The sequence below is a fragment of the Saccopteryx bilineata genome, chromosome 4, assembly GCF_036850765.1.
Source record: "Saccopteryx bilineata isolate mSacBil1 chromosome 4, mSacBil1_pri_phased_curated, whole genome shotgun sequence".
In the NCBI taxonomy this organism is placed as follows: Eukaryota; Metazoa; Chordata; class Mammalia; order Chiroptera; family Emballonuridae; genus Saccopteryx; species Saccopteryx bilineata.
The window spans coordinates 1,499,276-1,517,242 of NC_089493.1; the positions used below are offsets into that span (position 1 = coordinate 1,499,276).

The following is a 17,967-nucleotide window of genomic DNA, read 5'->3' on the forward strand; positions in this document are numbered from 1 at the left end:
TTATAAAACAATGACTGGGTCAACAATGAGATCAAGGAAGAAATAAAAAATATTCCTTGAAAACAAATAAAAATGAGCATATAACAACACACAATCTGTGAGACCCAGCAAAAGCAGTCCTGAGAGGGAAGTTCATAGCTTACAGGCATACCTTAAAAAGATAGAAAAAGCTCAGGAAAAACAACTTAATCCTGACAACTAAAAGAAACTAGAAAAAGAACAGCAAGTAAAGCCTAGAGGAAGTAGAAGGAAGGAAATAATAAAGATCAGAGCAGAAATAAACGACATGGAGACTAAAAACAATACAGAGGATTAATGAAACCAAGAGCTAGTTCTTTGAAAAAGTAAAGAAGATCAATGAACTCTTAGCCAGACTCACCAAAAAGAGAGAGAGAGAGAGAGAGAGAGAGAGAGGAATCAAATAAATAAAATTAAAAATGAGGGTGGAGAAGTAACAACAAACAGAGCAGAAATACAAAGGATTGTAAGAAAATACTATGAAGAACTGTATACCAAAAAATTAGACAACCTCAATGAAATGAAAAATTCCTTGAAAAATGTAACCTTTCAAAAATCAATCTGGAAGAATCAGAAAACCTAAATAAACTGATTACAACAAATTATATTGAAACAGTTATCAAAAACTCCCAACAAACAAAAGCCCTGGGCCATATGACTTCACAGGTGAACTCTATCAAACATTCAAAGAAGAACTAACTCCTATCCTTCTCAAACTATTTCAAAAAATTCAAGAGGAGGGAAAACTTCCAAGCTCCTTTTATTAGGCCAGCATAATTCTGATTCCAAAACCAGACAAAGACAACACAAAGAAAGAAAATTATAAGCCAATATCCCTGATGAATTTAGATGCTAAAATTTTCAACAAAATATTACCAAACCGGATCCAGCAATACATGAAAAATATCATACACCATAACCAAGTGGGATTTATTTTGGGAAGAAAAGGCTGGTATAATATTTGCAAATCAATCAATGTGATTGATCACATCAACAAAAGGAAGGACAAAAACCACATGGTAATATCAATAGATGCAGAAAAGCATTCAAATAAATTCCACCGGAGGACCACACCACCCAAAGCACTGGTAGCAAGGAGGGCGCCCACAGGGGGACCGATTCTTCTGCCAGCCTCATGCCCTGTTGGGGACAACCAAACTAAAATGACACTTGTAATCAGGGTTGTCTCTAAGGTGGAAATCACTAATTTATATTCTTTATTCTTTTTAAAGTTTAACTGGCATAAACAGTGTATTCTAAGAACCTATAATAATGTTCATTCCATATGTAGCAGAAAAAAAATCGACAGAAATATGTTTGTAATATATTATTTATTCTTTTCATAAAACTAATTATACCTTGGGTGATATACTCACATTTGTTACTTCAGTAAATAAACATATAACATAAAGAGAAAAATTGTTAAACGACCAGGGTTGGCATGCTGTCCCTTGAAAACATCTTAAATAACAGTTTTATTGATTTATTGTCAGGCATGTATTTAATATGTTTTATTGATATTTTAAACTCTTTCTTTTTTATATAATTTTTTTTTATTCATTATAGAGAGGAGAGAGAAGGGGAGAGAGAGAGAGAGCAGAGAGGGAGAGACAGACAGGTCGTGCTTTATCCACTGCGCCACCACAGGTCAGGCTTAAAACTCTTTCTTATAGCCCTGGCCGGTTGGCTCAGCGGTAGAGTGTCGGCCTGGTGTTCCAGGAGTCCCCGGGTTCGATTCTTGGCCAGGGCAGAACACAGGAGAGGCGCCATTTTGCTTCTCCACCCCTCCCCCTTTCCTTCCTCTCTGTCTCTCTCTTCCCCTCCCGCAGCCAAGGCTCCATTGGAGCAAAGATGGCCCAGGCGCTGGGGATGGCTCTGTTGCCTCTGCCTCAGGCGCTAGAATGGCTCTGGATGCAACAGAGCGCCGCCCCAGAGGGGCAAAGCATCGCCCCCTGGTGGGCATGCCGGGTGGATCCCAGTCGGGCGCATGCAGGAGTCTGTCTGACTGCCGCCCCTGTTTCCAGCTTCGGAAAAAATGGGAAAAAAATCAAATAAACTCTTTCTTCATAATAATAATCTAGTTTGTGTACCTCTTTTATTGTTCTTATTTAAATATTAAAATGCATGAGATAATAAACCTACCTTTTGGATATATCTTTTTCCTAATAGACTTAGAAGTGATCATTAGGGCATAAGAACCAGATGTTAATTAATTGAATCCCATCACTGGGTGCCACTCAACACTGGTCACGTGTCATTCAGATGTTCGCTGGGAGAAGACAGACCTAGTAAGGGTAGTGGGAACCCCTGGACTTGGGAGCTGCAGGTGTGGTGGAACCCGACAACTAATGACGTTAGCCATCCGGAAGACACCAGAGTTCACCCAAAGTCCATGGTTTTAGGACACCCTGTCCTCCAGGATGCTCTCCACATCCCTAACACAGTGCTCCTCCACAAGTGATGACTTTCTACATGAAAGACTTTTCTGTGCAGATTGTGGTATTTACAGTCTTCTGTCTCTATTGGAATTCAAGGTCTCAGTTCCAACAGGGACACTGAGGGGTCGGTCTGGAATTAGCAGCAGTCTATTCATTTGTTATAGTCGTATTCCAAATGAAAGAGAAAAATTGCATTCTTTCACATTGTTGCTCATGGCCCAGGAGATCAGGGGTCATGGTGCCTCTGTGGTCTTGATCTGGGACGTTCGCAACAAAGCAAGCTACACCGAGAAACCCTGTCCCGCTTAGTGTTACAGAGAAGATTCAGAGTGTGCATGGCCCAGGGGGACAATGACAGATGCCACATTGGACCAACAGGGCAGCTGTATCAGTGACGTTAAACCTGACCTACTGACTCTCACACTGCGATGTCCATCTGCATTAGAATTGGATATTGTCTCAGGTCCCTGATAAAGAGGTGGACAGAACAGGGACTTTGCAATGTCTTCCAACTCCATCTCCTATACGTCCACCTAGCATGTCTGTCCACCATGGATATTCCCGGTCCTTGAATTTGCGGAATGTTGGCTTTTAATCCATGTGGTGTGCCTGTATCGATGGGAATGGTACTATAAATTGTATATGTTGTATATGGAGGTACTAGAAATAAAAGTTTATTAATTGGGCATTAACCTTATGAAACATTTCACTGCAAGGTCTTTAGATGACAGTGGTGGTCTGGTTTCCCCAGCCCAGGTCTGTTGTGGAGACGGTGTCTGATCTGCACCACACCCAGGGGGCACTTCCTCAGCCCTTCTCTGAAGTGCACAGCGAGGAGGAGGGGGGGACCCTAACATATGGAGGCCCCCTCTGAAGGCCAGGGTCAGGGATGGCCACTTCCACCTCATTTTCTGACCGAATGTCCCTGGACCACAAGCCTCCACCAGGGGGAGGCACAGAGGTCACCAGGGAGACCATGACCCTCAGTCTCAGGTGCAACCCCGAAGCCACACCACTGTGACATGGGCACGTTCGCTGCGAGGAGCACACCAGTTGTCCTGAACCCAATCTGCAGAGAGAAGATGAGATCACCCAACACTGAGGTGACCCTACCATGATCAGGAGCAGTGTTGTGGGGATGTCATGAACTGGCCCCTAAAGGACCCTGTGGGAAACTTTCACTAATACCTGGACAAGTGCCCACAGGTCAAGACCAGCTGCTGACCAGGTCTCCTCTGCGAGCCAGGGACTCAGTCTCAGTTTAAGTTCTTAAAGACGTACAAAACAGTGCCAGGACAGCCATCATCTGGTTTTCAAGCTTTATGTGAGGGTGCCTGGCCAAGAGCGACCTGATCAAGAGACCAGCTGGTTGAAAAACGCCAACACGTCTTGACGTGCCAATCGTGATGTATGGCAGGAGCTCCTTGCAATGGTCCCAAGAATGTGGGCTTTGGCTCTGCCAGCTTGGTGATGCACATTATTCTCATAAAGATGTCCTATATGGCCTAGGAAGTTGTACAGGGGTCTCAAGGCGGAGGGGGGGGGGGGGTGAATTTGCTCTTTAGTCTGCGCACTGTCACTTCTCTGACGGGCCGGTCCTGACAGTCTCACAATCATGGCCACTGCAATGAGGAGTGAAGGGCTATGAAGATGTATATTCGACCCAAAGACCACTCTCAGAACACAGCACTGAACAGGTCATATCTGTGTTACTGACCACATGCTTCTTGGGAGGGGTCCAACTGTCCACACTCCCTCCAGCGCCTTTGTTTATACACCGTGGGGGGTCCCAGCCTACAGCGACAATGACAGTGCCCCTTTGTTGTTGCCAACCTCCCCTCGGAGATTGCATTCTTGGGAGGGCAGTGAATAATTCATTCCAGCCACAAGTACCATTGCAGTGATTATTCCAGACAGAATTTTCCAACCACCACAGGGGGTACCAGGTCTCACAGGCACCCATATCAGTCATATTCCTGTGCCCCGGTGTGACCCCACTCCAATCCAACACAAAGACCCCTCGAACACACTCTGGGTGGAATCCTCCAACATGTTCTTGGGCAGCTTAGGCAGATGAGTGACATTGGTGCACTGTAGGCAGTCCACACGTGAATGTCTTCCTGATCACAAGTTACTGGTTTGGATTGAACACCGAGTTTCCACAGTGTCCAACCTGTGGCCACCAGGTCCTATTGATCAAGAGTAGCAGGCGTCTGGAGCGTTCCGGGCACCTTCACCAAAAGATTCTGCTTTGCATGCATGTTGTTGCGGTCAGTAAAGTTCGCCATGGAAGCAGTAGCGTCCTACCGTGGCATTGGCGGGGTTCCATCTTAGCAGAGTAAATAGTCATCAGGGCACATAGAAGGTGTCCCCAAGACAGGGCAGTACTACCGAAGGTCACAGAGATGTTCTGGATTGGTCGGCAGAGCGTTCCTCTGGGCGAGTAGGTGCAGTTTGTGCAGCATCTGCCTGTGTTACACGTGCTTCCGGGTGTAAAGGTACAGTCAGCGTTGCAGCAGAGGCCGTGATAACACTGCTTGAAGGATCCACAGTCACAGTGCTCGCCTTCATCCACCACAGAGTTCCCACACCAAACGTATGTCAGGCTTTTATTGTGATAAAGTTGGTTGTAAACACACAACTTTCAAAGCTAGAAGAAATATGTTGTACATGCACAAAAATTAGCAGTTACTGAAGGCATCTGTCAGTACTGGGTATCTGGACATGATGCAGGTGGTCCGTCTTTGGCAAACACAATATTTTTCATCATAACTGATACCACAATTTCTTGCAATATGTTGGGTGGCTATAATAGACAACAATAAATAATGTCTGCCTAGTTGACCAACCACAATGACATTACGGTCTGTGCACACATCATATAGAGAAAGCTGAAAAGTAATGTCTTTGATCTTGTCTTTAACCACAATCCTGGATGAGTGTGGCTTAAAAATATTATAAATATTCCTTGCATAATAGGTAGGAAAGGAACCCCCTGGTACTTCAAAGTTGTCCATTGCAGTTGGATCTGCTCTATTATAAATGATTATTACGCTGACATAGTATCTCATATCAAGACCTTGGAGCATGGTATCAGCTATGCTAGCTATATTTATCAGATACTGGGCAGTCAGTGACACATTGCTGAATGTTGATCTAGAACTCATTACACAGCCTTTTATATTCATTTTATGTGATGCATAAAGCTTACTACTGATTCCAGGGGCTGCACTGGCATTGGCTGGAGAGAACAGAAAGTGCCTCTCTTCCTTGTACCCCAGTGAGTACATGGGTCCTATTGCCTTGGTGTCTGCCACTATCTGGGAAACCAGGTGTTCAAAGGTTCGGGAGCCCTTGAGGGGTTTGATTTCATAGGCAAGGTCATCCACCTTCATAATACCTTCTAGACCCCCATAGCACATGTCCACAGTGACCATGGAAAGAGGAACCCCTTCTAGGTAGCCAAGGTAGTAGCAGTCAAGGGGGACAAAAGGGTACTTGTTGGGCAGATAAAATGTATTATGCTCACTTTGTAAAAGATAACGTTGCCCATGTGGAGGCCGTCACCCAGGTGATATTAATGTGTGTTGAGAATCCTTTAGCCTGGGGCTTGGTTTTGGGATTAAGCCTTTTCTACCCTTTTTGATGTAGGGCGGTACAATCCTATCATGCCTCAGAGGGTGACTTTGTATTAGAGACTTCCCTGTTTTGTATATTGGATTAAGGGTTTGGATTTCTACACTATAAAATGGGGACGGAATGAGAGTTTGGCTCTTGGTTCCTGAGGTTAGCATGAGAGAGCAGAGAGAATAGAGCCAGCAGCGGGAGGAGGCCACGTGGAGAAGGCCAGGAAAAGCAGCCAAGATGGCGGAATGCTGAGTGAGATGCCAGTTTGTACAGAGTTTGTATCTGGGATAAGGAAGGAGATGGGGAACTGAGGAGAATAAGTCTGGTGAGCTAGAAACCTTTGATTCTAGGAAACTCGGATAAATCAGTAGCTTTGTGAGCACTGAATGTGACTGGGTTTTGGAGCCCAGTGTGTATTTTTACTTGCCCGCCGGGTGCAAGGTAGGATTAAAGGCTATGGCCCACCAGTTTTTGGCTCCATGGTTTCTTTACCGACTGTCCGAATCCAATGCGAACCTGCATGGGCCAGGCTGCTGTGATAGTGGCCCTGGCCGTGCCTCCTGGCTTTACAGTACTCCACCCGCAAGGCTCCCTGTCATCCTGAGTCATCAGCAGCAAATCTCTGGACATAAACAGTTTCTTGCGCCACAGATGGATAAAATGTCTCTGGCCCCAGAACCTCAGGCTGTAGGAGAGCCAGCCGGGCACCTGACCGCCTTTGCCATGGTGCACTTGCTTCTGGGGAATCACCACCTCAGAGGAGATGTAGCGCCATGACGGTCGACCTGGAGAACCCTGGACTGGAGACCACACCACCCAAAGCACTGGTAGCAAGGAGGCCGCCCACAGGGGGACCGAGTCCTCTGCCAGTCTCATGCCCTGCTTGGGGACAACCGTCAACAGGAATGGAGAAAGGCAGGGTCTGCAGTGAAGGTGAGTCCCCACCATCTAACCAGGCCACAAGCAGATTGTGACATAGAAACTCCCCTGGGCGTGTCAGCTGGGGCATAGGTAAGAGTCACAGGGCGTGGCAGTGGGTGCGGCTGGACATGAGGGGGGAGGGGAGGTGTCTGTGATGCCCATGGGGGAGTGAATGAGAAGGAAGCAGAGCACACCTGTATCCTTCTGTATTTGATTATGTGTCTCTGTTACAGCAGTTACATTCTTCACCAACACTCACCCACAGGACACCTGGGCCACTCTCTGTGGGTTGCTGTCTTCCTTGTTACGGGTATGTTGGGCAGATAAAATATATATATTATGCTCACTTTGTTAAAGATGGCGCTGCTCACATGGAAGCCCATTGCCCAGATGATATTAATGTGTGTTGGGGGTGTTGGAATCCATGGGAGTCTGAAAGACCAGAGTAACAGGCTTTATTGAAAGGAAGAAAGGAACCCTGCCGGGCACTTCTCCTGGGGGAGAAGAGCACTGGTTACAGACTAGGAGTGAGTTATATAGTGTTTGGGAGAGCCTGAGGGGATACTGAGGCAAAAGTCCTGGTATGTCTGGAATGCTCCTCCTTGGGGGCTTCGAGCATGTGGGTGTTGAACCAAAAGTCCTGGTATGTCCGGAGCCCCTCCTTGGGGCGGGTTGTCAACTTTTTGGAATTCCTTTGTCTCAGGGGCGATAGTCCAGTAAGGGTGAGGTCTGACAGATAAGCGGAACAGCAAGAGGGCAGTTTGGAATTCACGTATCTATCAGGGGGGCAGGCTGTGGGCAGGCAGGATCCTTGTAGCCTGGGACTTGGTTTTAGGATTAAACCTTTCCCAGCCCCTTTTTTGTTTGTTTGTTTGTTTCTGACGTTGGAAACAGGGAGGCAGTCAGACAGACTCCCATATGCGCCCAGCCGGGATCCACCTGGCATGCCCACCAGGGGACAATGCTCTGCCCATCTGAGGCGTTGCTCTGCTGCAACCAGAGCCATTCTAGGGCCTGAGGCAGAAGCCATAGGGCCATCCTCAGCACCCGGGCCAACTTTGCTTCAATGGAGCCTTGGCTGCAGCAGGGGAAGAGAGAGACAGAGAGGAAGGAGAGGGGGAGGGGTGGAGAAGCAGATGGGCGCTTCCTCTGTGTGCCCTGGCAGGGAATCGAACCCAGGACTCTTGCATGCCAGGCCGACGCTCTACCACTGAGCCAACTGGCCAGGGCCTCCACCCCTTTTGATGTGGGGTGGTGCAATCCCATTATGCCTCAGATAAGTGACTTTGTATTAGAGACTTCCCTATTTTGTATATTGGATTAAAGGTTTTGATTTCTGCACTATAAAGTGGGGCAGACCGGGAGCTTTGTGCAGGGAGAAGGAAGGAGATGGGGAACAGAGGTGAATAAGTCTGGTGAGCTAGAAACCTTTGATTCTAGGGAACTCGGATAAGTCAGTAGCTTTGTAAGCACTGAATGAGTGGGTTTTGGAGCCCAGTGTGTGTTTTTACTTGCCAGCTGGGTGCAAGCTAGGATTAAAGATTGTTGGTCAAATAAGTTTGTAAACATGATGTATATGTTTGCTCGCTTGTGACTTATAATGGGTGTGGGGGACAGGCTATAAGCAGGCCAGGTTGTTGTAGCCTGAGGTTTGGTTTTGGGACTAAGCTTTTCCCCACACCCTTGACTGATTGTATGATCTGGGTGGTGCACTATCATGAGAAATCCAATTATGCCTTGGATAAGTGACTTTGTATCGGAGACTTCCTTGTTTGTATATTGGATTAAGGGATTTTGGTTTTCTACACTATAAAGTGGGACAGACCAGGAGCTCAGACACACAGTTCCTGCTATCACAATTGCAGGGGCTCCCCTGATCCCTTGCCCTTCATGGGAAGAGCTGGTTTTCTGCTTTTCCCTTGTCTTCTTTTGTGGTTTGCCTGTCTTGGTGAGACACCAATAAATAGGATGGCCCCCCATCCTCTGACTCCGCCATTTCTTTATCGTCTGCCCAAATCCAATGGGAACCTGCATGTGAATGGTCACGATGACGGCTCCTGGCCTTACAACTGGCGTAGTCGGCAGGATTCAGAGATTGGTATGGAGCCACCACCCTTGATGGGTGGGATAGAGTACTGGTTGCTGCTCTGGCTCCCCATGGCTGTCCTTTTAGGGGCCATGGGCTACATGTTTTTTACTCAAGAAGAAACTGCTCGAGGTCAAAAGCTTCAGCATGAATTACAAACAGAACGGCAGAAAAGGCTGGAACTGGAGCGAGCACTGGAGAAGGAATTACGGGTTCGAGAGTTGCAGTTTACCTTGGAAGCTGAACGTCTTCACCGGCAGTTGTTGGAGAAACAACTGCAGATTCAAGAGCTCGAGTCTCAGCTTCTGGCCAAAAGCCAGCAGCCACAGGAGCCTAAACGGTCACCAAAGGAGCAGCAGCATTCATGCCGGTGGATTAGCTTTGAGTCAGCAGGAGCAGGCGCTTGCGACTCCTCTTCTGAGGATGAGAAGGCTCAGGCTGAAGCTGCCATACGCACACTGAGAGCCCGACCAGTTGTCGCCAAGAAGGTAAAAACCCAGCAACAAAGAGTCCCTCAGGGGCAGCCACAGCCTCCTGCCCAGGTAATGGAACACTCTGTGGTCCGGCCCTATACCCAGGCAGAGCTGATGGAGTTGGGGGCACAATTTAGGCAGAAACCTACTGAATCCCTGGTAGCCTGGTTACTACGATTATGGGATATAGGGGTGGATGGCATCATGATCTCCGGAACAGAGATGGAGAAATTGGCCGCCATTACCACACACTCTTCCTTGAGGCAGCGTCTTCAGAACTGCCATGGCAACCCAGGAGACCATACCCTATTAGAATGGGTGATGGCTGCCATTCGTATGGTCTGGCAGAATGCTGGAGAACTGCCGGGGGCAATGAGTCGGTGGCAGTGCTACAGTGAGTTAGTAAAGGTCCTTCGAGAACTAGGTATGAAGAATGCTGTTTTCAACCCTGGGTCTCGTGGGCCAGACGAAGAAGTGTTTACGGCCAAAATGAGGGAATTTGTCCTTGCTAGCGCCCCGTCAGCCCTTTTTGGGTCACTTGTGGCTATCTTGGGCCCCTATGTGGGGCAGCCCATCAATGCAGTTACACAGATGGTAGCAGATTTGGGAGAGCTGGAGGCCGCTCGGGATCATAAAGCAGTGAGGGCTGCTGCTTATGTTCCCCCCCCCCCCAACTAACAAGGGAAACGGGCCTGTAAAGGTTACCCGAACGCAGATGTGGGTAGACTTGATTGCGGCTGGAGCAGATAAGGGGAAATTGGATGGCCAGTCTAATAAAATTCTTTTGGAGCTTTGGCGGCAGCTTAAACCAGAACAGAAGTTCCAGCCACTGAGACGAAAGGCCCCAGCAGCTACCAATAAAACTTTTGGTGCGCGCACAGCTCGGTTACAAGATTATATGATAGAGACAGCCGAGGGAGAGGGGAACTCCCAAGACCCATTGTACCCGTTTGAATAGGAAAAAGGCCAAGGGACCCGTCTAACAGGGATGGGCGGGGACCGGAGGCCACATGTGGAACTGGCTATCCACTGGTCCCCTTCCAACGTACAACAGGTGTTGGCCTTGGTGGATACAGGTGCAGAATGTTCCCTTCTCTATGGAAACCCAGAGTGGTTTGCTGGGACCCCAGTGGCCATTGACGGTTATGGGGGCCAAACTGTTCAAGTGAAGCCAATAACTATTCCATTGGGGATAGGGAGACTGCCTCCTAAGCCATATAAGGTGTATGTATCTCCTATTCCTGAATATATTTTGGGGGTAGATGTCTTGCAAGGACTGTGGTTGGAAACTACAGCTGGGGAGTTCCGGCTGCGGATCAGGGTTTTGAAGGCAGTATTGCGGGGACATGCATCACATTCCCCTTTGCAATTACCCATCCCTCGGCGTGTGACTAACACCAAGCAGTACCGCCTGCCAGGTGGTTATGAAGAAGTCACAGGGACAATCCTTGAACTAGAAAAGGTGGGGATCATCCGGCCAGCACACAGTCCTTACAACTCCCCAGTATGGCCTGTGCGCAAAGCGGATGGAACCTGGAGAATGACAGTAGATTACAGGGAACTTAATAAAGTTGTTCCCCCTTTGCACGCTGCTGTTCCCTCGATAGCTAACATGATGGATCGGCTAAGCCATGAGTTGGGGACATACCACTTTGTGGCAGACTTGGCCAATGCTTTTTTCTCTATTGATATAGCCGCAGAGAGTCAAGACCAATTTGCTTTCAGTTGGGAAGGGAGACAATGGACCTTTACAGTGTTACCCCAGGGCTATTTGCATAGCCTCACCTTGTGCCATGGGCTGGTGGCTGCTGACCTGGCTAAATGGAAACAGCCAGAGGTAGTCCGCATGTACCATTATATTGATGATATTATGCTAACTAGTGATTCTCTTTCAGAATTGGAGCAAGCAGTCCCTACCCTGCTATCCCATTTGAAAGCATGTGGCTGGGCAGTTAACGAGAACAAATTACAAGGACCTGGGTTATCTGTTAAATTCTTGGGAGTTGTCTGGTCGGGTAAGACAAAAGTTATCCCTGACGCAGTTATAGATAAGATTCAAGCATACCCCGTGCCCACTACGGTAAAACAGTTACAGGAATTCTTAGGTTTGTTGGGGTATTGGCGAGCATTTATACCGCATTTGGCTCAGTTACTACGCCCCTTGTACAACCTTATTCGAAAGGGGGTTCGCTGGGATTGGACTGAGCAGGCGCAAGGATCATTTGCAGCTGCTAAGAGAGCTGTCAAGGTGGCACAGGCCTTGAATGTGTTTGATCCTGCCAGGCCCTGTGAGCTGGATGTTCATGTAACCTCGGAGGGGTTTGGATGGGGCTTGTGGCAGCGGACAGAGCGCCTATGGCAACCTATTGGATTTTGGTCCCAATTGTGGAAAGGTGCTGAAGTTCGTTACTCATCAGTAGAGAAGCAGCTGGCAACTGTGTATGCTGCCCTCCTGGCAACTGAGAGTATTACAACCACAACACCAGTTACAGTCAAAACAACATACCCTATAGCTGGATGGGTGAGAGATTGGGCAACTAAACCACGTAGTGGTATGGCCCAAATGTCTACCCTGGCCAAGTGGGGTGCCTATCTGCAACAACGCTGTGCTCTTAGCACCAGCCCATTGAGGGCAGAACTGCAGGAAGTCTTGGGTCCAGTCACCTATGCGACCTTAGAGTCAGGTGCAACTGGGGCTCAGGAGGCAGAACCTGAGGTCAGTCCTTACCAGGAGGGGCGGGTGCCCATCCCCGAAGATGCCTGGTATACTGATGGTTCCAGCAGGGGCCAACCTGCCAAATGGACGGCTATCGCCTTCCATCCAGCCACTGAGACTATTTGGATGGACACGGGTACAGGCCAAAGCAGCCAATGGGCAGAATTAAGAGCTGTTTGGCTAGTTGCCCATAATGAACCTTCACCTCTGGTGATCTGTACTGACAGTTGGGCTGTCTATCGTGGACTGACCCTTTGGATTGCTACTTGGCACATTAACCAGTGGATGGTAATGCACCGTCCATTATGGGGTCAGGCCATGTGGCAGGACTTATGGGAAATAGGACACCAGAAGCAGGTGACAGTATATCATGTCACAGGGCATGCCCCTCTAGCCCATCCTGGGAATGATGAGGCAGATACGTTGGCAAGGGTGCGATGGTTGGAGACTGCACCTGCAGGTGATGTGGCACAGTGGCTCCACCGGCGCCTGCTCCATGCAGGACAGAAAACTATGTGGGCTACGGTTAAGGCTTGGAACTTGCCTGTGTCCTATGCAGAGGTACTTGCAGCCTGTGAGCAATGTGCAGTATGTTCCAAGGAACACCCTCGGAGACCACTGGTGTCACCTGGACAGATCCAGAGGGGTCATGTCCCACTGACACGATGGCAGATAGACATCACTGGACCCTTACCAAAGTCAGAAGGGACCAGTATGCAGTCACTTGTGTAGATACTGCCACCGGGCTGCTTGCTGCTTACCCCGCTCATAACCCTGACCAGAGGGCAGTCATACAGGCTCTGGACCGCCTGAGTGCTGCATACGGGCGACCACTGGTCCTTGAAAGTGACAATGGTACCCACTTCACTGGTTCAACGGTGAGGCAATGGGCTCAAAAGCTGGGGGTGGACTAGAAGTACTATGTTCCCTACCACCCCCAGGCTGCTGGCATCATTGAGCGTTATAATGGACTCTTAAAGCAGGGACTGCGACAGGAGGGGGGCACCGGCTCTCTTACTGGATGGACACGCCGCTTATGGACAGTACTCCGGATTTTGAATGAGCGACCTCGACGGGGAAGCCCAGCTCCAGTAGAGGCCCTCCTGCATCGGACAGCTGCCCCTATTCAGTTGCAGATACGTACTAAGGACATTTTACTCAAGCCAGGTTTCGGACAGCAGGGCAATGTGCTCTTACCTGCTCCAACAGCCCTTCTTAAAGGACAACGGCTTCAATGGACTTGGCCCTGGACTGTACAGGCCCCCCATCTGAGATGGGTGGCCTTGTTGGCACCATGGGGAAAGGGGCTAGAGGTGGACCTCCAGTTAACTCCTTGGGCAACCAGCACCTGGCCACCTAAGGTAGAAGTGTATTATCCCTTGAGTGCTCAAGGGGACAGCATTTTGAAGGGCACCTTTGTAATTTCTTTATGGCCAATAATGAGTTCCCCTATTTTACTACACATAGAACCAGCAGATGCTGGTGTATTGGCCAATAAGGTTTGGTACGCCCGCTCAGGGCGGCCTCTGGTGCCAGCTACAGTGCTGTCTGCAGATAAAACTCTGGCCTGTATTCTGCCAGAGGGAAAAGATTTGCCTCTCTTGGTGCCACTGACAGCTCTCTCATTTCGCCCATAGTTTTTGATCTGTTAATCCTATTGCTGTAGTTGGTACTATTTCTATTTATGCAATGTATCCTACTCTTTGTACAGTGACCATCATGGAAGATGCCTGTGGTTTAGATTGTAAAGCGAGCAAAAGGAGTGGAATGTTGGTCAAATAAGTTTGTAAACATGATGTATATGTTTGCTCGCTTGTGACTTATAATGGGTGTGGGGGACAGGCTATAAGCAGGCCAGGTTGTTGTAGCCTGAGGTTTGGTTTTGGGACTAAGCTTTTCCCCACACCCTTGACTGATTGTATGATCTGGGTGGTGCACTATCATGAGAAATCCAATTATGCCTTGGATAAGTGACTTTGTATCGGAGACTTCCTTGTTTGTATATTGGATTAAGGGATTTTGGTTTTCTACACTATAAAGTGGGACAGACCAGGAGCTCAGACACACAGTTCCTGCTATCACAATTGCAGGGGCTCCCCTGATCCCTTGCCCTTCATGGGAAGAGCTGGTTTTCTGCTTTTCCCTTGTCTTCTTTTGTGGTTTGCCTGTCTTGGTGAGACACCAATAAATAGGATGGCCCCCCATCCTCTGACTCCGCCATTTCTTTATCGTCTGCCCGAATCCAATGGGAACCTGCATGTGAATGGCCATGATGGCGGCTCCTGGCCTTACAAAGATGATGGCCCACCAGTTTTTGGCTCCATTGTTTCTTTACCGACTTTCTGAATCCAATGCGAACCTGCATGGGCCAGGTGGTTGTGATGGTGGCTTTGGCCACTGGCCTTACAGGGAACCATCTCCCTGCTTCTTCGTCATGTGGAGCTCGACTTTGTTAATTTTGTCTTCACAGATGTTAAAATTATTTAATTCTGTAATTGCACGTGTCTTATTTTGCTTTGCAGTTAAGACATTTTCAAACTATAATCTCCTTCTGACTTGGTTTGAGTCTTTTGGGGCTTAGAGAGTGTAAAGCCAGAAGGCACGCCAGGGCTGCCACTATCACAGCAGCCTGGCCCATGCAGGTTCGCATTGCATTCGGACAGTCGGCAAAGAAACAATGGAGCCAAAAACTGGTGGACCATAGTCTTTAATTCTAGCTTGCACCCCGCGGGCAAGTAAAAAACACACACTGGGCTCCAAAACCCACTCACATTTAGTGCTCACAAAGCCACTGACTTATCCAAGTTTCTTAGAATCAAAGGTTTCTAGCTCACCAGCCTCATTCTCCTCAGTTCCTCATCTCCTTCCTTATCCCAGATACAAAATCTGCACAAACTGGCATCTCACTCAGCACTCCGCCATCTTGGCTCTGTCTCCTGGCCACATGGCCTCTTTCTGCTCTCTGCTCTGCTCCCTCTGCTCTCTCATGCTAATCATCCCAGGAACCAAGCGAGCAAACTCCCGTTCTGCCCCCATTTTATATTGTAGCTTCACAACCTCTAATCCAATATACAAAATAGGGAAGTCTCTAATACAAAGTCCCTTCTCTGAGGCATGATTGGATTGTACCACCCCACATCAAAAAGGGTGGGAAAGGCTTAATCCCAAAACCAAGCCCCAGGCTACAAGGATTCTCAATACACATTAATATCACCTGGGCGACGGCCTCACGTGGGCAGCGCCATTTTTAACAAAGTGAGCATAATACATTTTATCTGCCCAACAGAGAGTAAAACCTTCCCAGCATTCCATGTGATTGCTTCTTACTGCAGCTGGTGACAACAGAAGGCATTTCCAGCCCAGTGTGAACCCAGGGTTGTTCCCGTGGGTCCCTCCGTGTGGTTCTGTCCCGGCCTTTGGTAGTTTCCTCACCTGCATGTGCTAGTCCTCTCTCAGCTAAAGACACAATGGACCTTTGTTGGTGCCCAATGTGAGGAAACTAATATTTCACCTATTTTTGTCCAATTCTGTATTTTTCAAAGAGGGGATGGAAAATTCATGAGCAGATTGTGATAAGAAGCCACTGGTTTGTTTTGTTTTGTTTTGTTTTTTTGATTCCTTCACAGGGTGACAATTTTCCTTTTAGCTAAAAGGTATAGTCACTATGCCAACATAATGTCATCTCCAATGTATTTCAAGGGCTGCACCGATTTTCTCTCTGCTCTCTAATGTCCTGCTGTTGTAAGGTACCTGTAAGGCCAGTATCCACAGCCACCATCACAGCCGCCTGGCCCATGCAGGTTCGCATTAGATTCAGACAGACGGTAAAGAAACAATGGAGCCAAAAACTGGTGGACCATCATCTTTAATCATAGCTTGCACCCGGCAGGCAAGTAAAAACACACACTGGGCTCCAAAACCCACTCACATTCAGTGCTCACAAAGCTACTGACTTATCCGAGTTCCCTAGAATCAAAGGTTTCTAGCTCACCAGACTTATTCACCTCTGTTCCCCATCTCCTTCCTTCTGCCTGCACAAACTCTGCACAAACTAGCTTCTCACTCAACCCTCCATCATCTTGGCTGCCTCTCCTGGCCTCCTCCATATGGCTTTCTCTGCTCTCCTCTCTAAAGCTAATCTCAGGAACCAAGAGAGCAGAAGCTCCTGGTCTGCCCCCATTTTATAGTGTAGATTCAAAACCTTTAATCCAATATACAAACAAAGAAGTCTCTAATACAAAGTCACTTATCTGAGTTCCTCATGAGAGTGTACCACCTCACATCAAAAAGGGTGGGAAAGGCTTAGTCCTAAAACCAAGCCCCAGGATACAAGGATTCTGCCTGCCCACAGCCCGCCCCCAACACACATTAATATAATCATGCCCATCCCAAGAAGAAGGGCAACTAATATTACCTGGACAACAGGCTTCCACATGGGCAGCACCATCTTTAACAAAGTGAGCATAATATATTTTATCTGCCCAACAGTACCAAAAAGTTGAAAATTGATATTGATATTCCGGGAGGAAAGATCAGGCTTTCCTATCAGGTCTTCCTGTCCCATCCCTCCTTTAGGGAGGGGAGGGAGAAGACTGTAGAAGTTTCTGGCTTGCAGGAACAATGGGTCATTCAGTTTTAAATCTAAAATAAAGGTTAACCTAGAAACTTCTTCTCTTTCAATAGGAGGCAGAATTTACAGACCACCTTGCATTGATTGTAGTTCCTCCCCCTTCCTGGAATCTTGAGGGTAAAATACCTCTAGGCTAGTGAGGGAAGAGGAACCCTGAAAGATTTGTAAACATCTTTGATTGTGTTACCTTGAGAGTCTTAATGTTTCTGTGTATCCCCTAAACAAATGTTGCCAGCTCTACCATGATGCCATGCTCTCCCCTGCCCATGTGTGAGCAAGGGTATATAAGCAGCCCCTGAACTATTCTTGGGACTGCACGATTTGGGCCTGCAGATGCCCCGTGTCAGCCTTATGTGGCCGGCATATTAAAATTTCCTTCTCGAATAAAACTCTTCAAAATTCATCTGGACTGAACTCAATGAAATTAAAGCTAATGGTCCACCAGTTTTTGGCTCCGTTGTTTCTTTACCGACTGTCTGAATCCAATGCGAACCTGCATGAGCCAGGTTGCTGTGATGGTGGCCATGGCTTCTGGCTTTACACTTTCCAAGACCAAGACATTGGTGGAAAGTTTTAGTGGTCTTGCTTTGGGTTTTGCTAGGAGAAGGACTTCTGGTTAAACTCTGGAATGACAACTGGTGGGATTGGGTCCTGCTTGAGGCTCTCGGGGATGTCTGTTTCTCTATGTGAGGTACAGTACCTTTCAGAATCTGGGGTGCTGTACTTTATAACATATGGGAGCTCATCCGGGACCCAGTGTTCCGTGTCACTGGATCGAGACACCCAGAATCAGATGGACTCTCCACTGAGCTGCCCAGGCCCACTTGAATCTCATGGAGAGGCATGCCACCTGAGACTTTTCAGGGCCCCCAGTCTTCCTGTGGGGTCTGGACTGTTCCTTGGTAGACGCCTTCTGGTTCCCAAATTTAACAATTTGGATAACTCAGCAGAGAAAATCAAGGAAGTGGGTAGAGCAACTCTTCTTGCTTTACTGAACTTTCTGCTTCCCTTTGAACTCTTGCTTTCGCTTTTATGTTTGTAACTAGTTTGTAGTCTGT

The 17,967-nt window shown here is 47.9% G+C and overlaps 1 pseudogene; it reads right to left on the reverse strand.

The window, feature by feature from the left end:
- Nucleotides 1–4,759: 4,759 nt before the first annotated feature.
- Nucleotides 4,760–7,134, reverse strand: LOC136333815 (disintegrin and metalloproteinase domain-containing protein 20-like; annotated as a pseudogene).
- Between the last annotated feature and the right edge of the window lie 10,833 nt (nucleotides 7,135–17,967).